This window comes from Pinus tabuliformis, chromosome 9, assembly GCF_031772625.1.
Source record: "Pinus tabuliformis cultivar Carrire ecotype Pingquan chromosome 9, CPIR1, whole genome shotgun sequence".
NCBI classification, from domain to species: Eukaryota; Viridiplantae; Streptophyta; class Pinopsida; order Pinales; family Pinaceae; genus Pinus; species Pinus tabuliformis.
Window position 1 is genome coordinate 1,356,109,434 of NC_142307.1, and position 22,811 is coordinate 1,356,132,244.

A 22,811-nucleotide genomic window follows, 5' to 3' on the forward strand; every position below is an offset into this window, starting at 1 on the left:
AACAGGTTTATCATTGATTGTCTATGGCAGCTAGTCATTCTTGAACATCAACTTTTGCTTCTTGTCGGGTTGGGACATCCATACATCGTCATTTGGCCTTTCGTAGGGTTGGGTTGTCATTTAGCCTCATTCCATCTGATTCACGCCGTTTCTATTGTGCCTCTGATCCCTTGGTATTTGAATGCTTCCACCCTCTAGAGTCATGTCGCCGACATGTTCAAGAGTATAATCCTTCTGCGGTTTACACCCTTGCCTTCTCCTCTGATACTCTGTTTTGCCATCTACCACTTGTTCCTTATCTCGTGTTGTTGATGGGGGAAACATTATGGCCCTCCTACGACGGGTCATCTCCTGTTGACATCAGCTCATTATCCAGGAGATTGATCTAGAGATCCCCTTTGGTACCTTAGAGCTTGCATGCCTCAATGGCAAGTTCTTCGCACCTGACGGTTGACTTTCATCATTGGTCATCGATTGGGTGATTCCATGAGTGTTCGACTTCAGTGCCTTCTTCACACTTCGTGGATTGTGCTAGACAGTGCCTTGAGAACCATTGGAATTATTGGTGGTTTCTCTCGCGCTTGTTAACGGTTTCCCTTATTGACCGGTAATCAAGAGACTTTCTATCATGCTCGACCTCAACACATCTATTCGCATGTTAGAATTTGTACTATGATCGGTTGGGTTCAAGACCCCGAACTCAGATTACCCATGTTCGGGCTACATGGATTGGTTTGTGATTACATGACTCATTGATGGATGGCTGTGACCATACCTAAGTCTTCATGGATGGCTGCGACCATACCTTTATCATTATCATGGTCTTATTAGCTGGATGGATGCGTCCATACCACAAACCTAGTTTGTATGTCTTTTGGATGGCTGCGCCCATGCCTAAACTACATGTACTTCATTATCAAAGATATCAGTTGTACTTGCATGTAGGTTCTTCCAGATGGTGTTCCAGCTCAGTCAGTTTCGTAAAGCATTTCACCCCTCCCCACTCTCTCGGGCTTCATACTTTACAGGGCATCTATTACATAGTAATTTGTCACTGTCTTCACTCTAGTCCTTCTACTGTGTCATGTGTCCAAGTCAAACATGCTCACATTAGACAATTGCTCTCTGATTTTGCCAAATGACCCACTTTTCCTAAGTTATCTACCTCATCACGGCTATGGACTAAATATACGCGCTAAAGGGTGCTCATAAATAGTCCAGAAGCGCTGCCATTGCGGAAGTACACCTGATTCCCGCGATGGTCCGATTTCATGTCCCAGCGTGAGGTTGTTTGTAATCTTTAATGATGACCTGACTAGCTACGTTATTCAATAGCGATGTCAGCGCTAAAGATCAGTTATGCCCCTGCGATGATCCAGATTAGGCGAATTTGTTCCAACAGTCGGCCTTCCAGATGACTCCAGACCTGGTTGTTGGCATAGTTTGTATCGCCCTCCTTTCTCTGGCGTGGCTATTCCGTCATTTGTGCTACCTTCCTTGGAGATAATCTCACTCTTCCACCTTTCATGGAGACTCCTTCTCCTATTTAAACTCTCACCATTGCTATGCATTGCTAGTTTTGGATAGTTGGCTAGTTGAGCAGTAATGTTTGTGTTTGTGAGTTTGCTAGATAGCTGGTGTGAGTGTGACAAGTGTGGGATTGTTGATAGCTTGTGGAAGGTTGTAAAGTGCCCTTAATCTTGTGTAAAAATTGTGAGTGAGAGAGACTTGTATGTTGGGAGATCCATCTTCAAAGAGTGAATGCTTGAGGAACATGCTGGCTGGATCCCTCTGAGAAGGCTTGTGACGTCAAGACTTTGGTTGTAAGCTTACTCTTATTCCATTATTAATACAATCAATGATGTTTTCCTATGTCTTGTATGTAATGTATTTGATAGCTCATGACTTCTTGACTTTGTGAGTAAATAGTTCATTGTTGTTTTCCAGTTATGTGCTTTTTTATATTTCCTTTGCTTTGTTTTAGGTTGATCACTCATTGAGGAAGCGGAAGTTGGAGCGGCGCAATGGAACTCCATCAACCACCGGTTGAGGTAGGCCCCCAACTATGACTGTTTAAGGAAAAATATTGTTGATTTGTTCTTGTTTATGACTAGACCCACTCTAGGGCTAGAGGGGTTGCCTCTGTCCGCAGAGGGAACACTTTCCTGCATCATAGACATGTTGAGGATTTATGTGATGCATTAGCATAGGAGATGGGAGGAGTACCTTATTTTGGTTGGTTTTTCTTACAACAATGGGTATCAGGAGTCACTGAGGATGAGTTTGTTTGAGGCATTGTATGGGTGGAGTTGTAATACTCCAATTAGTTGGAGTTATCCGATGAATAGGGTATTGATTAGACTAGATATGTTGGCATAGGTGGAACACAAAGTGCAAGTAATCAAGAAGAATCTTCAGGAAGCAAAGAACAAGAAGAAAAATTATGCAGACTGGAATAGGTTGTTTAAGGAGTTTCAGGTTGGGGAACATGTGTACTTGTGCATTAAGCCCAAGAATATCTCCTTGAGTATTGGGTTTTGTTCCAAGCTAACATCTCGGTTTTGTGGACCTTTCAAGATTCCTGAAAGGATTGGACTAGTAGACTATTGACTTGACTCCCTCTGACAATGAAAGTCTAATATATTTTCCATGTATCATTTCTTAAGAAGTATGTTAAAGATTTTGATCATGTGATTGATTGGTTTGTATTGTAGGTGGATCCATATGGAGAATTCTAGCTGGAACTCAATGTATCTTTCAGAGAAAGAAGCTCATGCTTTGGAACCGAGCAATCAAGTAGGTTAAAGTGCAGTGGAAGCACTTTGGTCCCAATGAAGCTATTGGGCCTCCAAAATGTCTTTAAAATGACATCCACTTTCACCTTTATCGCCACCATTTCACTCAAATGTCACAACTCCATAACCATATAATCTTTCATTAGCCACCATTTTCATAAATATATGGGTTAGGATCCTTATTTACTGAAGTTATTTATTTTATGTGTTTAAAGTGAATTTATGATTAAAAACTAGGAAATTGACATGGTTTCATGTATCTATATATGTGGCTTGAGTTTCATGACATGTGTAGGTTATTTGGAAGCTTCCAAAGCAACCTTATGTGGCCTCCAATGCTCAAATTCAAATTCCCTTCAAAGGAGATTTGGATAAAGGTCAAAGAAGGATATGTGTCCTATTTGGATTGTAACTCTATGAGGTGTCTCATCATTTCTTATTTGGATTAGAACTCTATGAGACACCTAGGGTATATGTGTTTCATTATGAGCTATTTGGTTGTAACTATATGAGATTTTAGTGGATCCTCATTAAATAGGGTAGCTTCTTATGTTTTTGTATAAATAGGAGAGCCTTTTCCTTTGAAGGCATGTGTATAGTTGGAGAAATGCTCATGTTTTTAATAGAGAATTTGGAGCCCATACTTGGAGATTTGAAGATTTAGTTTTGCTTGCATATGGAGCTTCTTCACTTTCCATCCTCATACACCATTGAAATGGCCATCTAATGATTGTGAGATTTAATTTCTTTTATAGATTAAAGTTCATTTTCTTTCTTAGTATTAGTTTTAGAATGACTATGTAATCTTTTCTTTTCTAAAAACATTTCAATAAGGAAGATTTATGTATTTTCTAATTGGATTAAGTTTGAGGCAAGGGCTCATAGTTATTTAGTTTCCTTTCATGTTTTGTTATTTACTTTCTTAGATCCAACCATCAATTCATTGTATAATTGAGTAAAGGATCAGGCCAAGAAGGTGACTTCAAATTGGGTGATTGAATGTTTAACCTATGCAATCATTGAGCTTTACTTTTCCGTGCATTTATATTTTCTTTTAAGATCCTTATTTAATTGCATTAACTGATATTCCTAAAGATCATTCTAAGAAATTGCTTTAATCATATTTCAAGATTGAATGGTTGAATATGTTATCACTGAAAATGCTGTTGTCAAAAATTTTTAGCATATCTAAAAGGCAGGGTGTTTTCGGAGCGCATAAACTTGTTAACAGTTTCGCAGCGCCATATGTTTTAGTGATTTCGTAGCGAAAACACTGACCTTACAGTGGCTGCGCTGCGAAATTGGGAAATGACAGATATTTAAGGGAAGGACTGTGCACCCTTGAATGCAGTACGAGCCTCGGCTTGTTGCATCTGATGTATCTTAGCTTGAGAACACCATCATACTGTTATTGAAGTTGGAGCCCGAGTTAAATCCAGTTTGGCATTATTTTAATATTCAGAACCATAGAATTTGTGGCCTCTTGGAAGGCTGCACATTTGATGAGAAAGGCAATGTAAGGAATGCAGTTGAAGCCGCTTCAATGTTTGCTGGCTTTAAGATTGTCCCAGAAGCTAATTATGACATGCAAAATCTGGGTGAAACAGAGACTGCTTGTATTTCAAATAATGGACCTGTTAATGTTATTAGTATAGATGGTGGACTTCCTAAGCCATGATGAGAAGGTTATTATGACTGAGTAGAACAAGGTAACTGCGGTGAGAATATTGCCTATGATGATCTGGGGTTCAAGTTTGATAGCATTCCACTGTCAGATGCTGCAGTATGCTTTAATTGGGATTCAAACTTGTGGCCAATAGCTGATAAATCCTACCCTACACCCATTACAGCAGACCTCTTTGTAATGATTGTTCTAAAAAATGTATATAATTTTATCACATTATAGCAGCAAAAAGAAATGATGCCTATTTGTTAAAATTGGTATCTTCTATGAGGTTGATGGTCCATCTACTACCTCTTTGTTTGTAGTGGTTTGGTCACTCGAGGATAATTGTCCAGATTCTTTCATTTCATCTTAGTGGCTTCTAGCCATCGAGTTCAATCCTTGAGGTTTTACAAAGGGAATGCTTCCCGAATGACAGTGCTCTAAAGTGAGATACAAGCGTGTGATGGCTTCTTTGTCAAATCTGTAGCCTTTGCACTCATAGAAAGATTTTAGAGCGTTAGAGTTCCAGAAAATAAGGGCTGTAGGTGAGCATATTCTCTAAGATGATCAGGGATTCCTGTTTGGTTTAATAGCAACTGCTAATACTGGGTGCTGCAGTATGTTTGATGATAACCCAATTGGTCTTGGCAAACTTTTCAAGAATTGGTTTGATGACAAGTGGGAAAGTCCTTCATTATACATTTCTGCAATCGTGTTCTAATCTGGTTCTTAATGTAATGGGGGCGATATTGCTTTTATTTCCATGATAAAGTGATTTATTGAAAGCTCGAGATGGCACATTGCGAATATCCTGATGTGGTGGGCATCAGTTTGTGAAAATACAGGTGCTACATCAGGGCTTTTGGCTACTAGATCGATGGCCAGCCAGTAGAGAAGAAGAGGGTTGGTCTGCAATTGAATGGTGGAGATCACCGGCCTCATATGGTTGATGCTGCAGAAAATACACGCAGTCCTAAGTGATTAAATGACAAGTGTCAAGCGGTTCCTATAAAAATTCGATTGCCACAAGGTCGACAATCTGGAGTTAGATTGCAAGCATCATACGGCGGACAGCGGCATGATAATTCTCCTGATCTGGTGTATTTTCATTCTCAAGCATGACTTGGTCACTTTCGTTCCTCTTGTTCAGTCTTGAAAAGAGTCCCTTGGTTTCGTGGCAAGTTCGAATTCTTTGATTAATGATATATTGTCGGTGACATGGCGGCACACCTGTATTGTTCTAAGATAACATTCGGAGATGGTAAACTTGTTGCGCAGATCAGAGAGGCACGTGCAGAGCATCTAATAAATAATCTCTGATAACACTTGGCGTCCTCGAATGTATATGCTTCTCATAACAAATAAACAATACCATTACAGTTACCAAAAGTGACTCATATACATACGGCTTCACATGTTCTTACAAAGAAAGAGGCTTGTGATGTATATATGCCGATGAAGAAACCAAATTGTCATGAAATTGCTGCAACCAAGTGCAGAGTATTCGGGTGCCTTGATGGGAATCGAGCAGTAATGCAAAAATATTCAATTTTGAAGTTGTATCAGTTAGGGGTACATGGACCAGAAGCAGATGTTGGTACTTTGTGTGTTGGACCAGGTTATATATTTCATTGTTTTAAGGACACACAAGAAGTTTCAGAGGTTCGATGTGTGAAGAATGCAAATGTTCCCTTGAGTTATCGCTTGCTAATACTTCAGTTGGTACCAAAAATTGAGAATTTCCGTTCCACCCTGAGATGTATTAAGTTTTGGGCAAACGATAGAGACGGTGGTGACTAAGCATGCCTGCAAACATTGGGAAATTCTGTCAGCGGCCATACATCAACACTGTGGGCGGTTTCTTTTGACTTTTCCAGAGACAGAATGGTCTCTTGCAGCGATGATTTAACATTGATGGTTTGAGATACAAGCATAAACCCAGCAGAGAGAGATTCAGTACTCTTGCATTCTACCTTGCCAATTCAAAGAATCCCTTGCTGCTTTTTATTCGTCTTTTATAACTCATCATTCACAAAGGAAGACATCAAGCTCTGAGCTCAAGGAAGTTTATTGGGGAAGAATATGGAAGTACAAACATGTGGAAAGCTTATTGATTCTTTGCTTGAAAAGGTTCTCTGTATAAACATCCTGTCTTCAGATTACTTCAAGGAATTGTAAAGGCTGAAGACCTACCATGAAGTTATTGTTTTGTCTTCTCTACAAATCTTTACCATGAAGTTGACAGTGAAGCAAATGCATGGGCTTCTTAAGCACGAGGATTCTCCATACATGAGATGTATTGGTTTCTTGTACCAGCGTTATGTTGCAGATCCTAGGATGTTATGGGGTTGGGTTGAGCCTTATGTTAAGGACGAGGAGGAATTTTCTCCAGGATAAAATGGAAGGGTGACCACAATGGGTGTTTATGTTCGTGATATATTCCAGAGCAGATTGAGGTTGATTTCAGAAGAAATAAATGGATCCTCGGGTTTACTTAAGTCACTGGTTCATATCATAGCGCTAAAATTTGAGAATAAAATTAACCAAGCTCTTCATGGTCTAAAAACAAAATCTCAAGAAGCAGAATATAAGTTTGTCCAAGAAAAACTATATTTCTAGAAGGATTCTCTATTGTTCCTCTTTCAGGAGCTAGACATAGCAGACCATGAATTTACAAATGTTTCATCATCATCCTCTTTGGAAAACTTTGATGATTTATTTGTAGGTGTTTCAGATCGAGTTGGAAGACTGAGGAAAGAGAGCTGGGACTAAATGCTAAACTAGTAAACTATGTTCCAGCCAAAGTATCTCTAAAAAACAGAGGAATCCGGGCATGCTGTTTGAGTTTGTTTTTAGGAAAGGCTATTGACATTGAAACCTGGCAGCTAAACAGGATTATTTGTAAATTGTTGTTCATTTGTTGGAATGAGGAGATCATTAATAAATGTAGCACAGTGTTAGCAGAAAACCAATGAGGAGGACTGTGTTTTTAAATCACACAGCAGTTTCGTAGCGCGCTACGAAACTGCTGTAGGTGATGATTTAAAGCGCAGGGCAGCTAGTGTTATACTGTGAGCAGCTAGTCTGACACGGTGAGCAGGAGTTGAGGAAAAGGAACAGCTTTTTATCAAGACCACCTACAGCACATCAGAAACCTGGCATCATTCCATACTTGGAGTTATTAAAAGATTTGGGAACATGCTGCTATACTTTAGGAGAATGTTGGGAGACAGAGACCGTTAAGATAGGAGCATCTCTTCTGGTCAATTAATGAGCCATCAGCGCTCTTAAGCATCCTAAATCAGCATCCATTGCACCTGTAGCTCAGCCATATCAGATTAATTGAAGGAGGACAGCTGTCAAAGCATTCAAGAAAGCATCAAGTCTACGAGGAGAAAAGAATTATTGTTTTAGTTTGATTAGGACTTTATGTAATTATAGTTTAGCATGTATGTAATTAATGCAGTTAGTTAAAGGCATGTAGGAGTAGTTAATAGGAGATTCGAACTCATTCTAGAGGGAGGAAATGTATTCCTATATATGGTGAAAATTAGAATGTAATAGGGGTTGGACTGTATATACAAAAACAGAGTTTTTTTTGAGCATATGTAAAGACTGTTACAGTAATGGTAAAACAGGTTGTTTCTTCTCAAGATTCTCAATGGATCACTGTGTTCAAATGTGATGATGGTTTAGTTTCTTAATGTTCTTTTTACAGCCTTGTTATAGCACAATCCCTCAGAATTCATATTATATGCTCTGACTTCCTGTGTGTTTGGCAAGCTGTGGGTTTTGGTGAAGCATGTTTGAACATCACTCAGAATTCATTTTTAATGCTCTGACTTCCTGTATGTTTAGCAAGCTTTGATTTAGGTAAATTATGTTTGAACATCTGATGATGCAAAGAGCCTTGACTTCCATGAGATGACTGTGATTTTGTTTATTAACTGTGAGAGACTCCATAGCCCAATGAAGACTAATTTGATGTATGTCCAGCCAACTATATTTTTATAAATGTGTGAAGAGTTAGCCCTCTGTTGTTGTAATTAATTTTCTATCAAAAGCCTGTGAGAGAGCCCTCTCTGATTAGGAAGGCTAATTCCTAGTCTAAAGTCTGGTCTGAAACAGTTACATGAAACCTTGCTTGGTTGCAGCCCCTAGTACTGGTTTTGTGATAACATTTTGGTGCGTCTGCCGGGAGCTTAAGATTGAATTTCTGAAGGTAGCAGGAGTTCAAATGATTTTCAAGGCTGCAAAACTACCTTGGCGACTCCATTGTTGAAGAATTCAAGGTTTATATATTCATGGTGATTCCACTGGAGTTATGAAAGACCCAGAAGCTGACATTCTTTGTTCAAGGTATGCATGCATAGATTTCTCAGGAATTCATGGTTTTCCAAACCATTTTCCCAAGGATGAATATTTTCTAAGGAATGGTCCCAAATACAACGGAGAAGATTTGAGTTTAACCTTGGATCATATTTCAGATTTCTGTCATTTTGCTGAGCTTCTTAGAGTTAAACATGAGGATGTTTGCATAAGGTTATTTTATGATTCACTCCAAGGGAAATGCAAACAGTGGGTTGAATGCTTGCCTGCCAAGTTCATTAAGTCTTTGCCAGACTTTTGGCTTATGTTCTTGGAGGAATGGATAGATAGGTCAGAGGTGGAAGTAAACTCTCCTTCAGTTGAAGGTTTTAAACAGTGGAATGATGATCATAATAAAGAAGAAACAAATGAATCTTTTTCTTTGTCCCTGTCCTCATATCTGAAATCTTTTGACTGCAAGTCAGAGGATAAGATGAAATTTTTTGATGAATTTGCCAAAGACATTGAGAAAGAAATTGAAGGTTTAGAAGGACAAATTCAGGCATACAATTTTCATGATCATGATCATTATTCCCAGAAATTTTTTATGACTGAACGCAAGGAGACTATGCTGGTTCCCCTCTCTTTTACGATTGAGGAACTGAACACTGTGGTTGAAGATCAGTTTGCACAGCTGGAAAGTGTCGTGGAAGGACAAGCTGATCATGTGTTCTGGGATCCTGTAGCTGATTATATGGAAGAGTTTTGCTCTCCAGTGTTTCAGTTTACCTATGAAGATCGGAGAGTACTTCAGTGGCAGCGGTCTTTACACTATCACATTAGTTCTGAAATCCGATACAGTCAGGGAAGATTTCAGTGGCAGCGGTCATTACACTGTCATATTGGTTCTGAATTCCGGGACAGGCAAAGAAATCAAATGTCAGACAAAGCAAATGATTGGCTGCATTGGAAGTTTCATATTGATTGAGCTGAGGGAAGTTTGAATGGTTAGGGTAGGTAGGTAGGTAAATTGCAAATAAGCTCAAGGTTAGCTGAGCATTTATTTTTCAGTAGCATTAGTTTCTTTCTCCTACAGTCATGCTTGTCAAGCAAATTTCTGTTTGTCACAAATGGGTAAGGCACTGGAGCTGCGTGTTCTTAGCGCACCACAAGGGCACACTATCCCTAGTGGAGCCACTGTTATCACTGAAAATGCTGTTGTCAAAAATTTTTAGCATATCTAAAAGGCAGGGTGTTTTCGGAGCGCATAAACTTGTTAACAGTTTCGCAGCGCCATATGTTTTAGTGATTTCGTAGCGAAAACACTGACCTTACAGTGGCTGCGCTGCGAAATTGGGAAATGACAGATATTTAAGGGAAGGACTGTGCACCCTTGAATGCAGTACGAGCCTCGGCTTGTTGCATCTGATGTATCTTAGCTTGAGAACACCATCATACTGTTATTGAAGTTGGAGCCCGAGTTAAATCCAGTTTGGCATTATTTTAATATTCAGAACCATAGAATTCGTGGCCTCTTGGAAGGCTGCACATTTGATGAGAAAGGCAATGTAAGGAATGCAGTTGAAGCCGCTTCAATGTTTGCTGGCTTTAAGATTGTCCCAGAAGCTAATTATGACATGCAAAATCTGGGTGAAACAGAGACTGCTTGTATTTCAAATAATGGACCTGTTAATGTTATTAGTATAGATGGTGGACTTCCTAAGCCATGATGAGAAGGTTATTATGACTGAGTAGAACAAGGTAACTGCGGTGAGAATATTGCCTATGATGATCTGGGGTTCAAGTTTGATAGCATTCCACTGTCAGATGCTGCAGTATGCTTTAATTGGGATTCAAACTTGTGGCCAATAGCTGATAAATCCTACCCTACACCCATTACAGCAGACCTCTTTGTAATGATTGTTCTAAAAAATGTATATAATTTTATCACATTATAGCAGCAAAAAGAAATGATGCCTATTTGTTAAAATTGGTATCTTCTATGAGGTTGATGGTCCATCTACTACCTCTTTGTTTGTAGTGGTTTGGTCACTCGAGGATAATTGTCCAGATTCTTTCATTTCATCTTAGTGGCTTCTAGCCATCGAGTTCAATCCTTGAGGTTTTACAAAGGGAATGCTTCCCGAATGACAGTGCTCTAAAGTGAGATACAAGCGTGTGATGGCTTCTTTGTCAAATCTGTAGCCTTTGCACTCATAGAAAGATTTTAGAGCGTTAGAGTTCCAGAAAATAAGGGCTGTAGGTGAGCATATTCTCTAAGATGATCAGGGATTCCTGTTTGGTTTAATAGCAACTGCTAATACTGGGTGCTGCAGTATGTTTGATGATAACCCAATTGGTCTTGGCAAACTTTTCAAGAATTGGTTTGATGACAAGTGGGAAAGTCCTTCATTATACATTTCTGCAATCGTGTTCTAATCTGGTTCTTAATGTAATGGGGGCGATATTGCTTTTATTGCCATGATAAAGTGATTTATTGAAAGCTCGAGATGGCGCATTGCGAATATCCTGATGTGGTGGGCATCAGTTTGTGAAAATACAGGTGCTACATCAGGGCTTTTGGCTACTAGATCGATGGCCAGCCAGTAGAGAAGAAGAGGGTTGGTCTGCAATTGAATGGTGGAGATCACCGGCCTCATATGGTTGATGCTGCAGAAAATACACGCAGTCCTAAGTGATTAAATGACAAGTGTCAAGCCGTTCCTATAAAAATTCGATTGCCACAAGGTCGACAATCTGGAGTTAGATTGCAAGCATCATACGGCGGACAGCGGCATGATAATTCTCCTGATCTGGTGTATTTTCGTTCTCAAGCATGACTTGGTCACTTTCGTTCCTCTTGTTCAGTCTTGAAAAGAGTCCCTTGGTTTCGTGGCAAGTTCGAATTCTTTGATTAATGATATATTGTCGGTGACATGGCGGCACACCTGTATTGTTCTAAGATAACATTCGGAGATGGTAAACTTGTTGCGCAGATCAGAGAGGCACGTGCAGAGCATCTAATAAATAATCTCTGATAACACTTGGCGTCCTCGAATGTATATGCTTCTCATAACAAATAAACAATACCATTACAGTTACCAAAAGTGACTCATATACATACGGCTTCACATGTTCTTACAAAGAAAGAGGCTTGTGATGTATATATGCCGATGAAGAAACCAAATTGTCATGAAATTGCCGCAACCAAGTGCAGAGTATTCGGGTGCCTTGATGGGAATCGAGCAGTAATGCAAAAATATTCAATTTTGAAGTTGTATCAGTTAGGGGTACATGGACCAGAAGCAGATGTTGGTACTTTGTGTGTTGGACCAGGTTATATATTTCATTGTTTTAAGGACACACAAGAAGTTTCAGAGGTTCGATGTGTGAAGAATGCAAATGTTCCCTTGAGTTATCGCTTGCTAATACTTCAGTTGGTACCAAAAATTGAGAATTTCCGTTCCACCCTGAGATGTATTAAGTTTTGGGCAAACGATAGAGACGGTGGTGACTAAGCATGCCTGCAAACATTGGGAAATTCTGTCAGCGGCCATACATCAACACTGTGGGCGGTTTCTTTTGACTTTTCCAGAGACAGAATGGTCTCTTGCAGCGATGATTTAACATTGATGGTTTGAGATACAAGCATAAACCCAGCAGAGAGAGATTCAGTACTCTTGCATTCTACCTTGCCAATTCAAAGAATCCCTTGCTGCTTTTTATTCGTCTTTTATAACTCATCATTCACAAAGGAAGACATCAAGCTTTGAGCTCAAGGAAGTTTATTGGGGAAGAATATGGAAGTACAAACATGTGGAAAGCTTATTGATTCTTTGCTTGAAAAGGTTCTCTGTATAAACATCCTGTCTTCAGATTACTTCAAGGAATTGTAAAGGCTGAAGACCTACCATGAAGTTATTGTTTTGTCTTCTCTACAAATCTTTACCATGAAGTTGACAGTGAAGCAAATGCATGGGCTTCTTAAGCATGAGGATTCTCCATACATGAGATGTATTGGTTTCTTGTACCTGCGTTATGTTGCAGATCCTAGGATGTTATGGGGTTGGGTTGAGCCTTATGTTAAGGACGAGGAGGAATTTTCTCCAGGATAAAATGGAAGGGTGACCACAATGGGTGTTTATGTTCGTGATATATTCCAGAGCAGATTGAGGTTGATTTCAGAAGAAATAAATGGATCCTCGGGTTTACTTAAGTCACTGGTTCATATCATAGCGCTAAAATTTGAGAATAAAATTAACCAAGCTCTTCATGGTCTAAAAACAAAATCTCAAGAAGCAGAATATAAGTTTGTCCAAGAAAAACTATATTTCTAGAAGGATTCTCTATTGTTCCTCTTTCAGGAGCTAGACATAGCAGACCATGAATTTACAAATGTTTCATCATCATCCTCTTTGGAAAACTTTGATGATTTATTTGTAGGTGTTTCAGATCGAGTTGGAAGACTGAGGAAAGAGAGCTGGGACTAAATGCTAAACTAGTAAACTATGTTCCAGCCAAAGTATCTCTAAAAAGCAGAGGAATCCGGGCATGCTGTTTGAGTTTGTTTTTAGGAAAGGCTATTGACATTGAAACCTGGCAGCTAAACAGGATTATTTGTAAATTGTTGTTCATTTGTTGGAATGAGGAGATCATTAATAAATGTAGCACAGTGTTAGCAGAAAACCAATGAGGAGGACTGTGTTTTTAAATCACACAGCAGTTTCGTAGCGCGCTACGAAACTGCTGTAGGTGATGATTTAAAGCGCAGGGCAGCTAGTGTTATACTGTGAGCAGCTAGTCTAACACGGTGAGCAGGAGTTGAGGAAAAGGAACAGTTGTTTATCAAGACCACCTACAGCACATCAGAAACCTGGCATCATTCCATACTTGGAGTTATTAAAAGATTTGGGAACATGCTGCTATACTTTAGGAGAATGTTGGGAGACAGAGACCGTTAAGATAGGAGCATCTCTTCTGGTCAATTAATGAGCCATCAGCGCTCTTAAGCATCCTAAATCAGCATCCATTGCACCTGTAGCTCAGCCATATCAGATTAATTGAAGGAGGACAGCTGTCAAAGCATTCAAGAAAGCATCAAGTCTACGAGGAGAAAAGAATTATTGTTTTAGTTTGATTAGGACTTTATGTAATTATAGTTTAGCATGTATGTAATTAATGCAGTTAGTTAAAGGCATGTAGGAGTAGTTAATAGGAGATTCGAACTCATTCTAGAGGGAGGAAATGTATTCCTATATATGGTGAAAATTAGAATGTAATAGGGGTTGGACTGTATATACAAAAACAGAGTTTTTTTTGAGCATATGTAAAGACTGTTACAGTAATGGTAAAACAGGTTGTTTCTTCTCAAGATTCTCAATGGATCACTGTGTTCAAATGTGATGATGGTTTAGTTTCTTAATGTTCTTTTTACAGCCTTGTTATAGCACAATCCCTCAGAATTCATATTATATGCTCTGACTTCCTGTGTGTTTGGCAAGCTGTGGGTTTTGGTGAAGCATGTTTGAACATCACTCAGAATTCATTTTTAATGCTCTGACTTCCTGTATGTTTAGCAAGCTTTGATTTAGGTAAATTATGTTTGAACATCTGATGATGCAAAGAGCCTTGACTTCCATGAGATGACTGTGATTTTGTTTATTAACTGTGAGAGACTCCATAGCCCAATGAAGACTAATTTGATGTATGTCCAGCCAGCTATATTTTTATAAATGTGTGAAGAGTTAGCCCTCTGTTGTTGTGATTAATTTTCTATCAAAAGCCTGTGAGAGAGCCCTCTCTGATTAGGAAGGCTAATTCCTAGTCTAAAGTCTGGTCTGAAACAGTTACATGAAACCTTGCTTGGTTGCAGCCCCTAGTACTGGTTTTGTGATAACAGAATATTTGATACATGCAATTACTAAGTTATTTTCTACACACTTTACTTGCTTTTCTTGGACATTAGAAGTAAAGTATAAATAGTTGCTTACACATCATCTCAAGAAGGTAACACTTCATAATTGAATGCTGGAGTAACTAAGTATACATTAGTTGTTTTTTATTTCATAAGTTAGTTGAATTTCATTTTCATTATTTGATTTCATAGATTAGATGAACTGGTTTTCATTATTTTGTAGTTAGATTGATCTAAACTGAAAGACAATTTCTAGCACATACAGTGCATGCATGCTTCACAAGTTTACGAAACCCCCAGGTTGACAAATTAAATGACAGGAAATCACTTTGCCCCAACATTTTGGCGCCGTTGCTGAGGAAGTGTGCATAGGAACTAACTTTCAATTTAGGATGTATTTTATTTGTTTTTGTTTTAACTAACCATTTATGGACAAAGGATCTAGAATGCAGCCAAAAGACTACATTGAGGAATGGTATCAAGAAGTGTTTACGCCACAATATTCATCAATTATTCAAGAGATCCTTGTAGCAAATCGAAAGGTCAAGTCAATTTCGCATATCATTACAAACAACCAGGTACATTTTTCAAGTTGGGATATGAGCATTTCAAAAATTATAATTCGTAAATGGCTTCATTGGAAGCATGAATATACTTAAAAAATAAATTAAAAAATAGTTTTTAGATAGATAGGAAAAATAAAAATATTTTTTTTATAGTTTTTAGGATAAATTTGATGTTTTATGGTGCAGTAAGAACAACCCATCTGCTAACCCTTGGTAGGAAAAATATGCAATAAAACAAATGGTTGAAAACAAAGAGTGCAAGCGAAGATCACAAATAATAATTTAAGGTATGAGATCAAGCCTTTTCATTTTATTTTTGCAAAATTTATAGAGGAATCGATTGACAAAATCTTGAATATGCTAACAAAATAAATCTCTCAAGTATGCTCTCCTTCTGCACTTCGTGTGACCTGGAGGATGAGAAAAAGAAATTGTTTTGTTAGTATATCATAAAAATTATTTAGCTACTGTAAGACTTGCAAATCCATGTGCAAAAATCCTTACCTCTGTAATGCAAGAGTTAGATCTTCTCTTTTCCTTTGCTAGAAGACATCCATGCAGCCACAAGCCCAACCTTCAAAACCTGCAAATCAAAAATCATGGGAACATTTCTAGAAAACGTAGCAGCATAGACACCCGATTTTAAAACGAATTTTCTGAGCAAACCAGGGTGAATCTGAAAAAAATGAGACATGGGTTTTCTCTGGAACAGGGGCAATTAGGTAACCTGTGAATGATTTCTTGAATTTTGTAACCATTTAGGAGAAATCCGAAATTGATTTTTGTAGAAAACGTAATTGCCAGAAAGCGTAAACTGTCTTGACACCTGATTTTAAAACGAATTTTTTGAGCAAACCAGGGCGAATCAGAAAACACCAGGACATGGGTTCTTCAAAGCTCCATTTTGCAGATTGCGTGAGGGAAAAATGATTTATTTTGAAATGTTTTAACATGGCAAGTTGAAAGTAGAAAAATCCAAGTGAATAACAAACTCTGCTCCACATGGCATGTAGTCTAAGAGTCCAATTAGATTTAATAAATTTGATTTTAAAAGAATCCAAGTGAATAACAAACTCTGCTCCACATGGCATGAGGTCTAAGAGTCCAATCTGATTTAATAAAGTTGATTTTAGACACATATGTGTCTCATTCCCTATGTGTCTCATGATTAAAAAAACAAAAAAACAAAAACAAAAAAATCATTTTATTTATTATAATTTCTTTTTGATAAAGGAAAAAAAAATTCTTTACTATAATTTATTTTTGATAAAGAAAATTAAAAAAAAAATTATATATATATATATATATATATATATATATATATATATATATATTGAAAGAGGCATTGCAATTATCACTGGATTTTGGCTCCAGTAAACCACAACATTGTTTCTTGCTCTTTGAATTCATTTTTGGTTATTTACTGACTTGGGTTGTTTGTTTAGGATTTTAGCTACATAAACTGTGCACATTCTGCAACTGGAAAACAATTCTGCGGCGATGCATTTAACTCGATTTATTTTTCAAACAATGAATTATAACCAAAAATTCGTGATCAACATGCCATTTCATCTGCTTACATCATCTTTCACTATAGCATCATGTTCCCATGCCACATTTTTCATGACAATTTTCACTGTTTCATAAAAATTTCAAAACAGTCTAACTTTCTCATACAACATCGGAATTTTATGATTCAAGCATCATTGAAAAGATCTTGATGAGATCTACAAAATGAGGAAGCTATTATCAGATTTTGAAACAATAAAGAATGAAGAAATTTCTGAGAAAAAAAAACAACAACAACAACAACAACAACAACAGGTAACTTGAGGCACTACTTTTGACACAGGTATAAACTCTTTTGGTTTTCTTTCATGAACTTGTTTAATAGTACCGATCTTTCTTTCTTTATTTTTTTTATAATGTAAACGTCATTAACAGAGAAATTAATCACCTCTCTATTTTTGATAACTTTACAATCCATTGGAGAAGAAGTACTAGTTTTTTGCAGGTTCCAGGAGGAATAACAAATGACCATAAGCAAATAGTGTCTCTCAAAGACCACATTTATTTCACAAGAAAATGATCAGAGCAGCAACAAAGATGAAACATCAATGCATGAGCACATGCTAATGCATATCAGATCCAGCAGTTGCAATCCTTTCAGATGACCGTTTTTCCATTGCACCCATACTCCTTCAGTCAATAAAACCTTCATCTCATTTCCTTTGCAGTTGTTTGCATTTCACTTAGTCAGTTAATAAAATTCTCATCTTATTTTCCTTCATTGCTGATTTTTATTCGTAGAAACTATATTTTCCTACCTTGCTTTCACTAACTCATAACCCATTTTCATAAAGACATTCAGCTCGCTTACATGTTAATTTTTCCTTTTACTTTCCATTCACTTGTCATTTTCCTTTCTGTTAAATAAACCTTGATCGACTGCAAAATTTTCCATTCATAGTCCTTCAAAATCATTGTTTCATGCTCGCGTTAGATCATGGAGGATTCCTTAAGGCCTTCCTTCTAACAAGCCTTGGCCTATTGACATCGACAAATTATCTAGGTTTAGGGCTAGAGTCCTCATGTGTACCTTGAGGCTTGTATTCCTTAATGACAAGCTCTCTCACCAACAATCATGGGAATACATCAATGTCCCTTGATCGTTGGATCTTGCAAGTGGCTCGACATTGGCTCATTTATTCGCCCTTCGCAAGATGTACTTAGGTACCTTAGCACTCATTGACATTAATGGCGAGTTTGCCTCGCATTGGTTAACGACATTCATAAATGGTTGGTAATCCAATGATCTCTCTTCATACTCGACACCGACACATTTATTCGTATGACTAGAGTTGTACCATCGGTTTTATAGCGATTGAAGACTATATCATTTTAGCATTTTGCAGCATATACAACATATTTAGCAACATAAATAAAGAATCCACTTCACAACCTCATCCACCATTTATGCAACCAAGAAGCAGATGAATTCTACATTTTATTCCATGATCCGGAAACAACCACACTCTTCAATTTCCATAACTCATGCACATTGAAGGTAAGTGAAGGTATTTGTTTTTCTAATTTTTAGTCATGCAATTCCCTAAAATACTAAAATTGTAACTTTGGGAAATTCCTCACTTCCTCTTTCACATTGTCATATCTTTAGTTGGGGGGAAGGGACATCATTTCATATTCATATATTATACACCATCAAACATTTTCATTTCATCCTAACATACTTGTCTTAATCAATTATGATTGCGTTATGGTTCAAAAAGTTATATGATTTGCAAATAATGTCTAAATTAAGAGCACACTATATGGCTAATTTTAAAGATGCATTCTTAAATATGTTCAATGAATTTTGCTGCAACAAAAAGAAACAAGGTATTGAAACACAAAAACCAATACCAATTAGAATTTGGTTGAAACACAATAACCAACCAAACATGTTGCAATTCAATGTATGACAAGGAATACTTTGCAAAAATAAATAAAATTGTCAAATGCAAAGTTTAAGGACATATGATATAAGCCAAGCTCATTAAAAAGAAAGATGTTGTGAGCAAATCAAAGGAATTAATGCAATATTTGCATGAGGACATGCAATTACTCTAGTTGGGGGGTATGTTGGGCCTCCAAATTGTCTTTAAAATGACATCCACTTTCACCTTTATCGCCACCATTTCACTCACATGTCGCAACTCCATAACAATATAATATTTCATTAGCCACCATTTTCATAAATATATGGGTTAGGATCCTTATTTACCAAAGTTATTTATTTTATGTGTTTAAAGTGAATTTATGATTGAAAACTAGGAAATTGACATGGTTTCATGTATCATTTGGCTTGAGTTTCATGACATGTGTAGGTTATTTGGAAGCTTCCAAAGCACCCTTATGTGGCCTCCAATGCTCAAATTCGAATTCCCTTCAAAAGAGATTTGGATAAAGGTCAAAGAAGGATATGTGTCCTATTTGGATTGTAACTCTATGAGGTGTCTCATCATTTCTTATTTGGATTAGAACTCTATGAGACACCTAGGGGATATGTGTCTCATTATGAGCTATTTGGTTGTAACTATATGAGATTTTAGTGGATCCTCATTAAATAGGGTAGCTTCTTATGTTTTTGTATAAATAGGAGAGCCTTTTCCTTTGAAGGCATGTGTAAAGTTTGAGAAATTCTCATATTTTTAATAGAGAATTTGGAGCCTATACTTGGAGATTTGAAGATTTAGTTTTGCTTGCATATGGAGCTTCTTCACTTGCCATCCTCATACACCATTGGAATGACCATCTAATGATTGTGAGATTTAATTGCTTTTATAGATTAAAGTTCATTTGCTTTCTTAGTATTAGTTTTAGAATGACTATGTAATCTTTGCTTTTCTAAAAACATTTCAATAGGAAAGATTTATGTATTTTCTAATTGGATTAAGTTTGAGGCAAGGGCTCATAGTTATTTAGTTTCCTTTCATGTTCTGTTATTTACTTTCTTAGATCAAACCATCAATTCATTGTATAATTGAATAAAGGATCAGGCCAAGAAGGTGACTTCAAATTGGGTGATTAAATGTTCAACCTATGCAATCATTGAGCTTTACTTTTCCGTGCTTTTATATTTTCTTTTAATATCCTCATTTAATTGCATTAACCGATATTCCTAAAGATGATTCTAAGATATTGATTTAATCATATTTCAAGATTGAATGGTTGAATATTTGATACATGCAATTATTGAGTTGCTTTCTACACACTTTACTTGCTTTTCTAGGACATTAGAAGTTAAAGTATAAATAGTTGCTTACACATCATCTCAAGAAGGTAACACTTCATGATTGAATGCTGGAGTAACTAAGTATATATTAGTTGTTTTTTATTTCATAGGTTAGTTGAATTTCATTTTCATTATTTGATTTCATAGATTAGATGAACTGGTTTTCATTATTTTGTAGTTAGATTGATCTAAACTGAAAGATAATTTCTAGCACATACAGTGCACACATGCTTCACAAGTTTACAAAACCCCCGGGTTGACAAATTAAATGATAGGCAATCACTTTGCCCCAACAGAAACTACATGGGAGATGGTAGATCAGATGTGGGCTATATATCCTTCTCTATTTGTTGGTTGAGTGAATGTTTTGGCATATGTTTTAGTGTGATGTTTTATTTTATGTACAAATGTATATGGAAGTAAATACCGCCATGAGATGTGTTATAAATCTCCAATAAGCAGTATGGGTGTCATGTTGTTAGGGTTGTTATGATTGTTATGGTTTTCATGTTGGTTTGATTTTCAGCAAGTTGATCATTGTAAATACTGCATCGAGCTAAGTTATAGAGTTCCATGGGTAGTATGTTTTGCTTCCAGCAGTTTTGTTAGTTGTAGGTGTTGTAGAACATCGAGGACGGTGTTCCCTCAAGAGGGAGGGTTTTTTAAAAGTGCTAGTGAAAATTCCATGTAATAAAAGTTAATAAAGGGAAAAAAACCAAGGTCATGGGACACGTATTACAAGTTGTATGTTGGAAAAGACATCCTAGTATGGGTGTTCATTTGGTTTATTATGGCTAAGAAATTGGTGAAGGCAAGGCAAAAGTCTTTGGAAAGGAAAAGTGGCATTAATTGGCATTTTATTTATGAAAATAATGAAAATTAGGAGAAAAGTAAGGTGAAAGGTAATAGGTTTCATGTGAGGAGGAAAATGAAGGAAAATAACGGAAAATTGAAGGAAATATAGGCCTCATTAATAAAAGTTCTTATGCCGATCAGTTGGTACCTTTTTTCAGTTCATTGTTTGAGCTCTCTCTCTATTCTCTCTCTCTCTCTCACTCTTGGACATAGAGTTTTCTTATAGCACTTCAACATTGGATCAAGGAAAGAAAAGAAGGAAAAAGGAAGCAAAGATCAAGCAAGGAAGAGCAGGATCAAGCGGTTATAGTGAGATTCCTTGCAGGTATCAAGTTGCATGTATGATTTCCTTGATATTTTTGGAATGCATGGTTGTGCATGTGTGTTCATGGTTCTCTTGTTGTATGGGCATGGGTTTTTCTAGGTGTGACAATGTTCTTCATACTTGCCTTTCCATTTCTGGATAGCCATGTTGTGATGGGTTCTCTAGTATTTAGTTGATCTGGATTGTGAGATGGTTTCAAAACTGAGTGAGGTGGTCTCTGAAAGAAAGATCACAAGGCATAAGAATCCCTTAACCGAACTAGGATTGTGGTAAAGTCAGATATTGTGTACCTCGATGGGCCTAGGAATCTTCGACTGTTGAATGGTGGGATATAAGGTAAATCCTAGAGGTGTGTGCCCTTGATCATTCCTAGGAATCCATGATCATTGAATTTCAAGATATACTGTAAATCCTGGAGGGTGGAGTCTTGATTATGTTGGAAATAATACTGAGAGGGGGGGGGGGGGGTGAATCAGTATTATCAAGTCAATAATACTTTTTCATTTCCATACTTAGATACATATACGCTACTTCAATTAAGGGAACCCGCTTGTATATGCAATTGTGTTTAATGAAACTAGCGTATATCTAGAATACTTATGTTTCAGTTAATCCATTAAATGTTGATCTTTAGTTAGTGCATCAGAACTTCATTAACCATATGTATAGTAAGCAGGTGCAGTAAAACAGAACAGATCATCACACACAAGAAGCACACATGAACACCATGATATAAGGTGGAAACCCAATGTGGGTGAAAACCACCTGCTGCAAGTCATCTCTATCTTCTTTTAATAAGAAACTTCATTTTACAATAGTTCTGTACTGGTGCAGTCTTATACCAGTACGCAGGGTTCTACCTGCAAAGGGCTACAACCCTCCCTCGTTTTCCAGACTCTCCTGGATGGGAGCTACAACCCGCTTAGCTCTTGTACTAGCTGATCCATTTACTAGTACGTAGGCGCCTGCCTACTGAATGCTCCAATCTTCACTCGTTCTCTAGCTGCTACGGGAAGGGAACTACCACCCCCTTTGCTCTTGTACTAGCTGATGTACTAGTACGTAGGCGCTGGCCTACAATCTTCTTTCATCCTCCAGGGACCACATTTCATACATTTTCAGACTGGATACTCCTGAAGCACAACACAATAATCTGAAGGCCACGTTTCATCAAATTTTCATACTGGACCCATAAATATCATTGAAGCACAAAACAATCAATACTAGCATCATCAATTTCTGAATCACTGAAACACTGAAACCCTGTCAACAACACAGTCACCAGAACACAGAGTAGAACACTGAACTCTGCAACAATATTCAGAACCAACTGTATCATCAAAATCATGCATCAGAGTGCATACGCTACTTGGAAGTGCTGAACCAGCGTGTATACGCAACTTCACCAAGGTGAACCAGCGTATATGTCATCAATTGCTTACTTATAACTTGATGCACTTCCTGTCTTCAGACATATCCAGATTATTACATATACAAGGATAATATGTGTGTTAGCACCCAGATCTAGTCCATCAGATCACATAAATATGAGTCATTATGATCCTGATCCAATATTAGTTCTCATCC